This window comes from Ranitomeya imitator, chromosome 7 (genome assembly GCF_032444005.1).
Source record: "Ranitomeya imitator isolate aRanImi1 chromosome 7, aRanImi1.pri, whole genome shotgun sequence".
Lineage (NCBI taxonomy): Eukaryota > Metazoa > Chordata > Amphibia > Anura > Dendrobatidae > Ranitomeya > Ranitomeya imitator.
In genome coordinates, this window is record NC_091288.1 from 140616221 (window position 1) to 140630092 (window position 13872).

The 13872-nt window shown below is 39.1% G+C and overlaps 2 non-coding genes across 2 annotated transcripts; both read right to left on the reverse strand.

Annotated features, from left to right (window-relative positions):
- Positions 1-780: 780 nt before the first annotated feature.
- TRNAT-GGU (transfer RNA threonine (anticodon GGU)) lies at positions 781-854 on the reverse strand. The gene has a single exon. It is a non-coding gene; the product is annotated as a tRNA-Thr (tRNA).
- A 12416-nt stretch (positions 855-13270) lies between these two features.
- On the reverse strand, positions 13271-13344 carry TRNAT-AGU (transfer RNA threonine (anticodon AGU)). Its single transcript has one exon. It is a non-coding gene; the product is annotated as a tRNA-Thr (tRNA).
- Between the last annotated feature and the right edge of the window lie 528 nt (positions 13345-13872).

Sequence of the window (13872 nt, forward strand, 5' to 3'; positions counted from 1 at the left end):
CTTAGCGCATGTGCGCCATGTAGACGAGGTGGCCGAGTGGTTTAGGCGATGGACTGCTAATCCATTGTGCTCTGCTTGCATGGGTTTGAATCCCATCCTCGTCGATTTAATCTGCTTGTTTCATGTTGTATTGTTTTGTTTTCATTTCTAGCCAAAGCGGTAGATACGACAAGCTTGAAAGTTTATCTTCCTTTTTAAGAAAGCTGCTATCAAACTTTGCAGAGTTAGAAGTGTAATTCCACTGGTTTTATTTTGAAATGCTTGATGCCATCCTTTATTCTCTAAAGAAAGTTATATCGTCTAATTCCTTTTTAAGCGTTTCGACAGCATAGATTTTTTTTCTCACAACTGCACTATGTTATGACTGTGGTAAAGACTTGTTTAATGTCATACAAGAACAAAAGTCCACTTTTTTTTGGCTAAAATGACCCAAACTTAGATGAAGAAAGAAAACCACTGCTGACGTTCGAAATCAAGATTTTCTGTTTACTAAACAGGCGCTTAGACCAACTAAGCCAAAGGACAAAAAGGTGTGATACTTTAGAAAGCCTGCTTAGCGAGTCAGATGCATAAAGAGGAGGAATTTCAAAATAAAATCCACTGAATTTAAGTGGTCATGCTTGATGCCATCTTTCTTCCTTTTTGGCCCATATACAGAAGACATTCTTCATCTCACAACTGCACTATGAGTAAAAACGTAGCCAAGGTAAATTTGAGGTTTCATGCAAGTGAAATTCCCATTTTTAAGATAGGAAGTTTCTTTTAGAGATGATGAAAACAAGGCACTGCTGAGATTCGAACTCAGTATCTCCTGTTTACCAGACAGGCGCTTTAACCAACTAAGCCACAGCACCACAAGCTGGAAAGCCTGTGAAATCTAGGGAAGATGTAAGCACCGATCAAACCTTTCAAGTGGTTAACTTAACAAGACAACATTGAGTTGAGTTTCATTCCGTGCACACAGAAATGTGGAACAGGATTTCATTCTCAGTCATGACAATTAAGAAACCAAGTAAATTATGAATAGCATTCATTTAACGACATTGACAATTTGCAAAATGCAATAGAATCTGGATCGATGACAAGGCCTTGGGTTTTGAAGTTCCATAATTGAATGATCCATCTTCTAGCACAGCTTCAATTTGGTACTTGTTTTTCTTCCAAGTTATGACAGAATAGGCAGATTGAAGGAATGCCACAGCAGGGCCAAAAGAGTTTGCCCCAATCTAACTGTAAAGAATAGACACTGAAATATCTTCAACGAAAACACACTGACCCGTAAAAATAATCATTACATCTTTTCTCCTTAGCACATGTGTGCCATGTAGACGAGGTGGCCGAGTGGTTAAGGCGATGGACTGCTAATCCATTGTGCTCTGCATGCATGGGTTTGAATCCCATCCTCGTCGGTTAAATCTGCTTGTTTCATGTTGTATTGTTTTGTTTTCATTTGTAGCCAAAGCGGTAGATACGTCAAGCTTGAAAGTTTATCTTCCTTTTTAAGAAAGCTGCTATCAAACTTTGCAGAGTTAGAAGTGTAATTCCACTGGTTTTATTTTGAAATGCTTGATGCCATCCTTCATTCTCTAAAGAAAGTTATATCGTTTAATTCCTTTTTAAGCGTTTCGACAGCAGAAATTTTTTTTCTCTCAACTGCACTATGTTATGACTGTGGTAAAGACTTGTTTAATGTCATACAAGAACAAAAGTCCACTTTTTTTGGGCTAAAATGACCCAAACTGAGATGAAGAAAGAAAACCACTGCTGACGTTCGAAATCAAGATTTTCTGTTTACTAAACAGGCGCTTAGACCAACTAAGCCAAAGGACAAAAAGGTGTGATACTTTAGAAAGCCTGCTTAGCGAGTCAGATGCATAAAGAGGAGGAATTTCAAAATAAAATCCACTGATTTTAAGTGGTCATGCTTGATGCCATCTTTCTTCCTTTTTGGCCCATATACAGAAGACATTCTTCATCTCACAATTGCACTATCAGTAAAGAGGTAGCCAAGGTAACTTTGAGGTTTCATGCAAGTGAAATTCTCATTTTTAAGATAGGAAGTTTCTTATTGAGATGATGAAAACAAGGCACTGCGGAGATTCGAATTCAGGATCTCCTGTTTACTAGACAGGCGCTTTAACCAACTAAGCCACAGCACCACAAGCTGGAAAGCCTATGAAATCTAGGGAAGATGTAAGCACCGATCAAACCTTTCAAGTGGTTAACTTAACAAGACAACATTGAGTTGAGTTTCATTCCGTGCACACAGAAACGTGGAACAGGATTTCATTCTCAGTCATGACAATTAAGAAACCAAGTAAATTATGAATAGCATTCATTTAACGACATTGACAATTTGCAAAATGCAATAGAATCTGGATCGATGACAAGGCCTTGGGTTTTGAAGTTCCATAATTGAATGATCCATCTTCTAGCACAGCTTCAATTTGGTACTTGTTTTTCTTCCAAGTTATGACAGAATAGGCAGATTGAAGGAATGCCACAGCAGGGCCAAAAGAGTTTGCCCCAATCTAACTGTAAAGAATAGACACTGAAATATCGTCAACGAAAACACACTGACCCGTAAAAATAATCTTTACATCTTTTCTCCTTAGCACATGTGCGCCATGTGGACGAGGTGGCCGAGTGGTTAAGGCGATGGACTGCTAATCCATTGTGCTCTGCATGCATGGGTTTGAATCCCATCCTCGTCGGTTAAATCTGCTTGTTTCATGTTGTATTGTTTTGTTTTCATTTCTAGCCAAAGCGGTAGATACGTCAAGCTTGAAAGTTTATCTTCCTTTTTAAGAAAGCTGCTATCAAACTTTGCAGAGTTAGAAGTGTAATTCCACTGGTTTTATTTTGAAATGCTTGATGCCATCCTTCATTCTCTAAAGAAAGTTATATCGTCTAATTCCTTTTTAAGCGTTTCGACAGCAGAAATTTTTTTTCTCTCAACTGCACTATGTTATGACTGTGGTAAAGACTTGTTTAATGTCATACAAGAACAAAAGTCCACTTTTTTTTGGCTAAAATGACCCAAACTGAGATGAAGAAAGAAAACCACTGCTGACGTTCGAAATCAAGATTTTCTGTTTACTAAACAGGCGCTTAGACCAACTAAGCCAAAGGACAAAAAGGTGTGATACTTTAGAAAGCCTGCTTAGCGAGTCAGATGCATAAAGAGGAGGAATTTCAAAATAAAATCCACTGATTTTAAGTGGTCATGCTTGATGCCATCTTTCTTCCTTTTTGGCCCATATACAGAAGACATTCTTCATCTCACAATTGCACTATCAGTAAAGAGGTAGCCAAGGTAAATTTGAGGTTTCATGCAAGTGAAATTCTCATTTTTAAGATAAGTTTCTTATTGAGATGATGAAAACAAGGCACTGCGGAGATTCAAACTCAGGATCTCCTGTTTACTAGACAGGCGCTTTAACCAACTAAGCCACAGCACCACAAGCTGGAAAGCCTATGAAATCTAGGGAAGATGTAAGCACCGATCAAACCTTTCAAGTGGTTAACTTAACAAGACAACATTGAGTTGAGTTTCATTCCGTGCACACAGAAACGTGGAACAGGATTTCATTCTCAGTCAAGACAATTAAGAAACCAAGTAAATTATGAATAGCATTCATTCAACGACATTGACAATTTGCAAAATGCAATAGAATCTGGATCGATGACAAGGCCTTGGCTTTTGAAGTTCCATAATTGAATGATCCATCTTCTAGCACAGCTTCAATTTGGTACTTGTTTTTCTTCCAAGTTATGACACAGAATAGGCAGATTGAAGGAATGCCACAGCAGGGCCAAAAGAGTTTGCCCCAATCTAACTGTAAAGAATAGACACTGTAATATCTTCAACGAAAACACACTGACCCGTAAAAATAATCATTACATCTTTTCTCCTTAGCGCATGTGCGCCATGTAGACGAGGTGGCCGAGTGGTTTAGGCGATGGACTGCTAATCCATTGTGCTCTGCTTGCATGGGTTTGAATCCCATCCTCGTCGGTTTAATCTGCTTGTTTCATGTTGTATTGTTTTGTTTTCATTTCTAGCCAAAGCGGTAGATACGACAAGCTTGAAAGTTTATCTTCCTTTTTAAGAAAGCTGCTATCAAACTTTGCAGAGTTAGAAGTGTAATTCCACTGGTTTTATTTTGAAATGCTTGATGCCATCCTTTATTCTCTAAAGAAAGTTATATCGTCTAATTCCTTTTTAAGCGTTTCGACAGCATAGATTTTTTTTCTCACAACTGCACTATGTTATGACTGTGGTAAAGACTTGTTTAATGTCATACAAGAACAAAAGTCCACTTTTTTTTGGCTAAAATGACCCAAACTTAGATGAAGAAAGAAAACCACTGCTGACGTTCGAAATCAAGATTTTCTGTTTACTAAACAGGCGCTTAGACCAACTAAGCCAAAGGACAAAAAGGTGTGATACTTTAGAAAGCCTGCTTAGCGAGTCAGATGCATAAAGAGGAGGAATTTCAAAATAAAATCCACTGAATTTAAGTGGTCATGCTTGATGCCATCTTTCTTCCTTTTTGGCCCATATACAGAAGACATTCTTCATCTCACAACTGCACTATGAGTAAAGACGTAGCCAAGGTAAATTTGAGGTTTCATGCAAGTGAAATTCTCATTTTTAAGATAGGAAGTTTCTTATTGAGATGATGAAAACAAGGCACTGCGGAGATTCGAATTCAGGATCTCCTGTTTACTAGACAGGCGCTTTAACCAACTAAGCCACAGCACCACAAGCTGGAAAGCCTATGAAATCTAGGGAAGATGTAAGCACCGATCAAACCTTTCAAGTGGTTAACTTAACAAGACAACATTGAGTTGAGTTTCATTCCGTGCACACAGAAACGTGGAACAGGATTTCATTCTCAGTCAAGACAATTAAGAAATAGTGTTGAGCATTCCGATACCGCAAGTATCGGGTATCGGCCGATACTTGCGGTATCGGAATTCCGATACCGAGATCCGATATTTTTGTGATATCGGGTATCGGTATCGGAAGTGTAAAATAAAGAATTAAAATAAAAAATATTGTTATATTCACCTCTCCGGCGGCCCCTGGACATCAGCGGGAGGATCCGGCGTCCGGCACGGCTTCTTTCTTCAAAATGCGCGCCTTCAGGACCTGTGGAATGACGTCCCGGCTTCTGATTGGTCGCGTGCCGCCCATGTGACCGCCACGCGACCAATCAGAAGCCGCGACGTCATTCCTCAGCTAAAGTCCTAGAATGAGCGCCTTCTAGGACCTGAGGAATGACGTCGCGGCTTCTGATTGGTCGCGTGGCGGTCACATGGGCGGCACGCGACCAATCAGAAGCCGGGACGTCATTCCACAGGTCCTGAAGGCGCGCATTTTGAAGAAAGAAGCCGTGCCGGACGCCGGATCCTCCCGCTGATGTCCAGGGGCCGCCGGAGAGGTGAATATAACAATATTTTTTATTTTAATTCTTTATTTTACACTTTAATATGGATCCCAGGGCCTGAAGGAGAGTTTCCTCTCCTTCAGACCCTGGGATCCATGAGGATACATTCCGATACTTGATGTCCCATTGACTTGTATTGGTATCGGATATCGGTATCGGCGATATCCGATATTTTTCGGGTATCGGCCGATACTATCCGATACCGATACTTTCAAGTATCGGACGGTATCGCTCAACACTATTAAGAAACCAAGTAAATTATGAATAGCATTCATTCAACGACATTGACAATTTGCAAAATGCAATAGAATCTGGATCGATGACAAGGCCTTGGGTTTTGAAGTTCCATAATTGAATGATCCATCTTCTAGCACAGCTTCAATTTGGTACTTGTTTTTCTTCCAAGTTATGACAGAATAGGCAGATTGAAGGAATGCCACAGCAGGGCCAAAAGAGTTTGCCCCAATCTAACTGTAAAGAATAGACACTGTAATATCTTCAACGAAAACACACTGACCCGTAAAAATAATCATTACATCTTTTCTCCTTAGCGCATGTGCGCCATGTAGACGAGGTGGCCGAGTGGTTAAGGCTGATGGACTGCTAATCCATTGTGCTCTGCTTGCATGGGTTTGAATCCCATCCTCGTCGGTTTAATCTGCTTGTTTCATGTTGTTTTCATTTCTAGCCAAAGCGGTAGATACGACTAGCTTGAAAGTTTATCTTCCTTTTTAAGAAAGCTGCTATCAAACTTTGCAGAGTTAGAAGTGTAATTCCACTGGTTTTATTTTGAAATGCTTGATGCCATCCTTTATTCTCTAAAGAAAGTTATATCGTCTAATTCCTTTTTAAGCGTTTCGACAGCAGAAATTTTTTTTCTCTCAACTGCACTATGTTATGACTGTGGTAAAGACTTGTTTAATGTCATACAAGAACAAAAGTCCACTTTTTTTTGGCTAAAATGACCCAAACTGAGATGAAGAAAGAAAACCACTGCTGACGTTCGAAATCAAGATTTTCTGTTTACTAAACAGGCGCTTAGACCAACTAAGCCAAAGGACAAAAAGGTGTGATACTTTAGAAAGCCTGCTTAGCGAGTCAGATGCATAAAAAGGAGGAATTTCAAAATAAAATCCACTGATTTTAAGTGGTCATGCTTGATGCCATCTTTCTTCCTTTTTGGCCCATATACAGAAGACATTCTTCATCTCACAATTGCACTATCAGTAAAGAGGTAGCCAAGGTAACTTTGAGGTTTCATGCAAGTGAAATTCTCATTTTTAAGATAGGAAGTTTCTTATTGAGATGATGAAAACAAGGCACTGCGGAGATTCGAATTCAGGATCTCCTGTTTACTAGACAGGCGCTTTAACCAACTAAGCCACAGCACCACAAGCTGGAAAGCCTATGAAATCTAGGGAAGATGTAAGCACCGATCAAACCTTTCAAGTGGTTAACTTAACAAGACAACATTGAGTTGAGTTTCATTCCGTGCACACAGAAATGTGGAACAGGATTTCATTCTCAGTCAAGACAATTAAGAAACCAAGTAAATTATGAATAGCATTCATTCAACGACATTGACAATTTGCAAAATGCAATAGAATCTGGATCGATGACAAGGCCTTGGGTTTTGAAGTTCCATAATTGAATGATCCATCTTCTAGCACAGCTTCAATTTGGTACTTGTTTTTCTTCCAAGTTATGACAGAATAGGCAGATTGAAGGAATGCCACAGCAGGGCCAAAAGAGTTTGCCCCAATCTAACTGTAAAGAATAGACACTGTAATATCTTCAACGAAAACACACTGACCCGTAAAAATAATCATTACATCTTTTCTCCTTAGCGCATGTGCGCCATGTAGACGAGGTGGCCGAGTGGTTAAGGCTGATGGACTGCTAATCTATTGTGCTCTGCTTGCATGGGTTTGAATCCCATCCTCGTCGGTTTAATCTGCTTGTTTCATGTTGTTTTCATTTCTAGCCAAAGCGGTAGATACGACTAGCTTGAAAGTTTATCTTCCTTTTTAAGAAAGCTGCTATCAAACTTTGCAGAGTTAGAAGTGTAATTCCACTGGTTTTATTTTGAAATGCTTGATGCCATCCTTTATTCTCTAAAGAAAGTTATATCGTCTAATTCCTTTTTAAGCGTTTCGACAGCAGAAATTTTTTTTCTCTCAACTGCACTATGTTATGACTGTGGTAAAGACTTGTTTAATGTCATACAAGAACAAAAGTCCACTTTTTTTTGGCTAAAATGACCCAAACTGAGATGAAGAAAGAAAACCACTGCTGACGTTCGAAATCAAGATTTTCTGTTTACTAAACAGGCGCTTAGACCAACTAAGCCAAAGGACAAAAAGGTGTGATACTTTAGAAAGCCTGCTTAGCGAGTCAGATGCATAAAGAGGAGGAATTTCAAAATAAAATCCACTGATTTTAAGTGGTCATGCTTGATGCCATCTTTCTTCCTTTTTGGCCCATATACAGAAGACATTCTTCATCTCACAATTGCACTATCAGTAAAGAGGTAGCCAAGGTAACTTTGAGGTTTCATGCAAGTGAAATTCTCATTTTTAAGATATGAAGTTTCTTATTGAGATGATGAAAACAAGGCACTGCGGAGATTCGAACTCAGGATCTCCTGTTTACTAGACAGGCGCTTTAACCAACTAAGCCACAGCACCACAAGCTGGAAAGCCTATGAAATCTAGGGAAGATGTAAGCACCGATCAAACCTTTCAAGTGGTTAACTTACCAAGACAACATTGAGTTGAGTTTCATTCCGTGCACACAGAAACGTGGAACAGGATTTCATTCTCAGTCATGACAATTAAGAAACCAAGTAAATTATGAATAGCATTCATTCAACGACATTGACAATTTGCAAAATGCAATAGAATCTGGATCGATGACAAGGCCTTGGGTTTTGAAGTTCCATAATTGAATGATCCATCTTCTAGCACAGCTTCAATTTGGTACTTGTTTTTCTTCCAAGTTATGACACAGAATAGGCAGATTGAAGGAATGCCACAGCAGGGCCAAAAGAGTTTGCCCCAATCTAACTGTAAAGAATAGACACTGTAATATCTTCAACGAAAACACACTGACCCGTAAAAATAATCATTACATCTTTTCTCCTTAGTGCATGTGCGCCATGTAGACAAGGTGGCCGAGTGGTTAAGGCTGATGGACTGCTAATCTATTGTGCTCTGCTTGCATGGGTTTGAATCCCATCCTCGTTGGTTTAATCTGCTTGTTTCATGTTGTTTTCATTTCTAGCCAAAGCGGTAGATACGACAAGCTTGAAAGTTTATCTTCCTTTTTAAGAAAGCTGCTATCAAACTTTGCAGAGTTAGAAGTGTAATTCCACTGGTTTTATTTTGAAATGCTTGATGCCATCCTTTATTCTCTAAAGAAAGTTATATCGTCTAATTCCTTTTTAAGCGTTTCGACAGCAGAAATTTTTTTTCTCTCAACTGCACTATGTTATGACTGTGGTAAAGACTTGTTTAATGTCATACAAGAACAAAAGTCCACTTTTTTTTGGCTAAAATGACCCAAACTGAGATGAAGAAAGAAAACCACTGCTGACGTTCGAAATCAAGATTTTCTGTTTACTAAACAGGCGCTTAGACCAACTAAGCCAAAGGACAAAAAGGTGTGATACTTTAGAAAGCCTGCTTAGCGAGTCAGATGCATAAAGAGGAGGAATTTCAAAATAAAATCCACTGATTTTAAGTGGTCATGCTTGATGCCATCTTTCTTCCTTTTTGGCCCATATACAGAAGACATTCTTCATCTCACAATTGCACTATCAGTAAAGAGGTAGCCAAGGTAACTTTGAGGTTTCATGCAAGTGAAATTCTCATTTTTAAGATAGGAAGTTTCTTATTGAGATGATGAAAACAAGGCACTGCGGAGATTCGAACTCAGGATCTCCTGTTTACTAGACAGGCGCTTTAACCAACTAAGCCACAGCACCACAAGCTGGAAAGACTATGAAATCTAGGGAAGATGTAAGCACCGATCAAACCTTTCAAGTGGTTAACTTAACAAGACAACATTGAGTTGAGTTTCATTCCGTGCACACAGAAACGTGGAACAGGATTTCATTCTCAGTCAAGACAATTAAGAAACCAAGTAAATTATGAATAGCATTCATTCAACGACATTGACAATTTGCAAAATGCAATAGAATCTGGATCGATGACAAGGCCTTGGGTTTTGAAGTTCCATAATTGAATGATCCATCTTCTAGCACAGCTTCAATTTGGTACTTGTTTTTCTTCCAAGTTATGACACAGAATAGGCAGATTGAAGGAATGCCACAGCAGGGCCAAAAGAGTTTGCCCCAATCTAACTGTAAAGAATAGACACTGTAATATCTTCAACGAAAACACACTGACCCGTAAAAATAATCATTACATCTTTTCTCCTTAGTGCATGTGCGCCATGTAGACAAGGTGGCCGAGTGGTTAAGGCTGATGGACTGCTAATCTATTGTGCTCTGCTTGCATGGGTTTGAATCCCATCCTCGTTGGTTTAATCTGCTTGTTTCATGTTGTTTTCATTTCTAGCCAAAGCGGTAGATACGACAAGCTTGAAAGTTTATCTTCCTTTTTAAGAAAGCTGCTATCAAACTTTGCAGAGTTAGAAGTGTAATTCCACTGGTTTTATTTTGAAATGCTTGATGCCATCCTTTATTCTCTAAAGAAAGTTATATCGTCTAATTCCTTTTTAAGCGTTTCGACAGCAGAAATTTTTTTTCTCTCAACTGCACTATGTTATGACTGTGGTAAAGACTTGTTTAATGTCATACAAGAACAAAAGTCCACTTTTTTTTGGCTAAAATGACCCAAACTGAGATGAAGAAAGAAAACCACTGCTGACGTTCGAAATCAAGATTTTCTGTTTACTAAACAGGCGCTTAGACCAACTAAGCCAAAGGACAAAAAGGTGTGATACTTTAGAAAGCCTGCTTAGCGAGTCAGATGCATAAAGAGGAGGAATTTCAAAATAAAATCCACTGATTTTAAGTGGTCATGCTTGATGCCATCTTTCTTCCTTTTTGGCCCATATACAGAAGACATTCTTCATCTCACAATTGCACTATCAGTAAAGAGGTAGCCAAGGTAACTTTGAGGTTTCATGCAAGTGAAATTCTCATTTTTAAGATATGAAGTTTCTTATTGAGATGATGAAAACAAGGCACTGCGGAGATTCGAACTCAGGATCTCCTGTTTACTAGACAGGCGCTTTAACCAACTAAGCCACAGCACCACAAGCTGGAAAGCCTATGAAATCTAGGGAAGATGTAAGCACCGATCAAACCTTTCAAGTGGTTAACTTACCAAGACAACATTGAGTTGAGTTTCATTCCGTGCACACAGAAACGTGGAACAGGATTTCATTCTCAGTCATGACAATTAAGAAACCAAGTAAATTATGAATAGCATTCATTCAACGACATTGACAATTTGCAAAATGCAATAGAATCTGGATCGATGACAAGGCCTTGGGTTTTGAAGTTCCATAATTGAATGATCCATCTTCTAGCACAGCTTCAATTTGGTACTTGTTTTTCTTCCAAGTTATGACACAGAATAGGCAGATTGAAGGAATGCCACAGCAGGGCCAAAAGAGTTTGCCCCAATCTAACTGTAAAGAATAGACACTGTAATATCTTCAACGAAAACACACTGACCCGTAAAAATAATCATTACATCTTTTCTCCTTAGCGCATGTGCGCCATGTAGACGAGGTGGCCGAGTGTTTAAGGCTGATGGACTGCTAATCTATTGTGCTCTGCTTGCATGGGTTTGAATCCCATCCTCGTCGGTTTAATCTGCTTGTTTCATGTTGTTTTCATTTCTAGCCAAAGCGGTAGATACGACAAGCTTGAAAGTTTATCTTCCTTTTTAAGAAAGCTGCTATCAAACTTTGCAGAGTTAGAAGTGTAATTCCACTGGTTTTATTTTGAAATGCTTGATGCCATCCTTTATTCTCTAAAGAAAGTTATATCGTCTAATTCCTTTTTAAGCGTTTCGACAGCAGAAATTTTTTTTCTCTCAACTGCACTATGTTATGACTGTGGTAAAGACTTGTTTAATGTCATACAAGAACAAAAGTCCACTTTTTTTTGGCTAAAATGACCCAAACTGAGATGAAGAAAGAAAACCACTGCTGACGTTCGAAATCAAGATTTTCTGTTTACTAAACAGGCGCTTAGACCAACTAAGCCAAAGGACAAAAAGGTGTGATACTTTAGAAAGCCTGCTTAGCGAGTCAGATGCATAAAGAGGAGGAATTTCAAAATAAAATCCACTGATTTTAAGTGGTCATGCTTGATGCCATCTTTCTTCCTTTTTGGCCCATATACAGAAGACATTCTTCATCTCACAATTGCACTATCAGTAAAGAGGTAGCCAAGGTAACTTTGAGGTTTCATGCAAGTGAAATTCTCATTTTTAAGATAGGAAGTTTCTTATTGAGATGATGAAAACAAGGCACTGCGGAGATTCGAACTCAGGATCTCCTGTTTACTAGACAGGCGCTTTAACCAACTAAGCCACAGCACCACAAGCTGGAAAGCCTATGAAATCTAGGGAAGATGTAAGCACCGATCAAACCTTTCAAGTGGTTAACTTAACAAGACAACATTGAGTTGAGTTTCATTCCGTGCACACAGAAACGTGGAACAGGATTTCATTCTCAGTCAAGACAATTAAGAAACCAAGTAAATTATGAATAGCATTCATTCAACGACATTGACAATTTGCAAAATGCAATAGAATCTGGATCGATGACAAGGCCTTGGCTTTTGAAGTTCCATAATTGAATGATCCATCTTCTAGCACAGCTTCAATTTGGTACTTGTTTTTCTTCCAAGTTATGACACAGAATAGGCAGATTGAAGGAATGCCACAGCAGGGCCAAAAGAGTTTGCCCCAATCTAACTGTAAAGAATAGACACTGTAATATCTTCAACGAAAACACACTGACCCATAAAAATAATCATTACATCTTTTCTCCTTAGCGCATGTGTGCCATGTAGACGAGGTGGCCGAGTGGTTAAGGCGATGGACTGCTAATCCATTGTGCTCTGCATGCATGGGTTTGAATCCCATCCTCGTCGGTTTAATCTGCTTGTTTCATGTTGTATTGTTTTGTTTTCATTTCTAGCCAAAGCGGTAGATACGTCAAGCTCGAAAGTTTATCTTCCTCTTTAAGAAAGCTGCTATCAAACTTTGCAGAGTTAGAAGTGTAATTCCACTGGTTTTATTTTGAAATGCTTGATGCCATCCTTTATTCTCTAAAGAAAGTTATATCGTCTAATTCCTTTTTAAGCGTTTCGACAGCAGAGATTTTTTTTCTCTCAACTGCACTATGTTATGACTGTGGTAAAGACTTGTTTAATGTCATACAAGAACAAAAGTCCACTTTTTTTTGGCTAAAATGACCCAAACTGAGATGAAGAAAGAAAACCACTGCTGACGTTCGAAATCAAGATTTTCTGTTTACTAAACAGGCGCTTAGACCAACTAAGCCAAAGGACAAAAAGGTGTGATACTTTAGAAAGCCTGCTTAGCGAGTCAGATGCATAAAGAGGAGGAATTTCAAAATAAAATCCACTGATTTTAAGTGGTCATGATTGATACCATCTTTCTTCCTTTTTGGCCCATATACAGAAGACATTCTTCATCTCACAATTGCACTATGAGTAAAGACGTAGCCAAGGTAAATTTGAGGTTTCATGCAAGTGAAATTCCCATTTTTAAGATAGGAAGTTTCTTTTTGAGATGATGAAAACAAGGCACTGCTGAGATTCGAACTCAGGATCTCCTGTTTACTAGACAGGCGCTTTAACCAACTAAGCCACAGCACCACAAGCTGGAAAGCCTATGAAATCTAGGGAAGATGTAAGCACCGATCAAACCTTTCAAGTGGTTAACTTAAAGGGACTCTGTCACCTGAATTTGGCGGGACTGGTTTTGGGTCATATGGGCGGAGTTTTCGGGTGTTTGATTCACCCTTTCTTTACCCGCTGGCTGCATGCTGGCTGCAATATTGGATTGAAGTTCATTCTCTGTCCTCCATAGTACACGCCTGCGCAAAGCAATCTTGCCTTGTGCAGGCATGTACTACGGAGGACAGAGAATGAACTTCAATCCAATATTGCAGCCAGCATGCAGCCAGCGGGTAAGGAAAGGGTGAATCAAACACCCGAAAACTCCGCCCATATGACCCAAAACCAGTCCCGCCAAATTCAGGTGACAGGTTCCCTTTAACAAGACAACATTGAGTTGAGTTTCATTCCGTGCACACAGAAACGTGGAACAGGATTTCATTCTCAGTCATGACAATTAAGAAACCAAGTAAATTATGAATAGCATTCATTCAACGACATTGACAA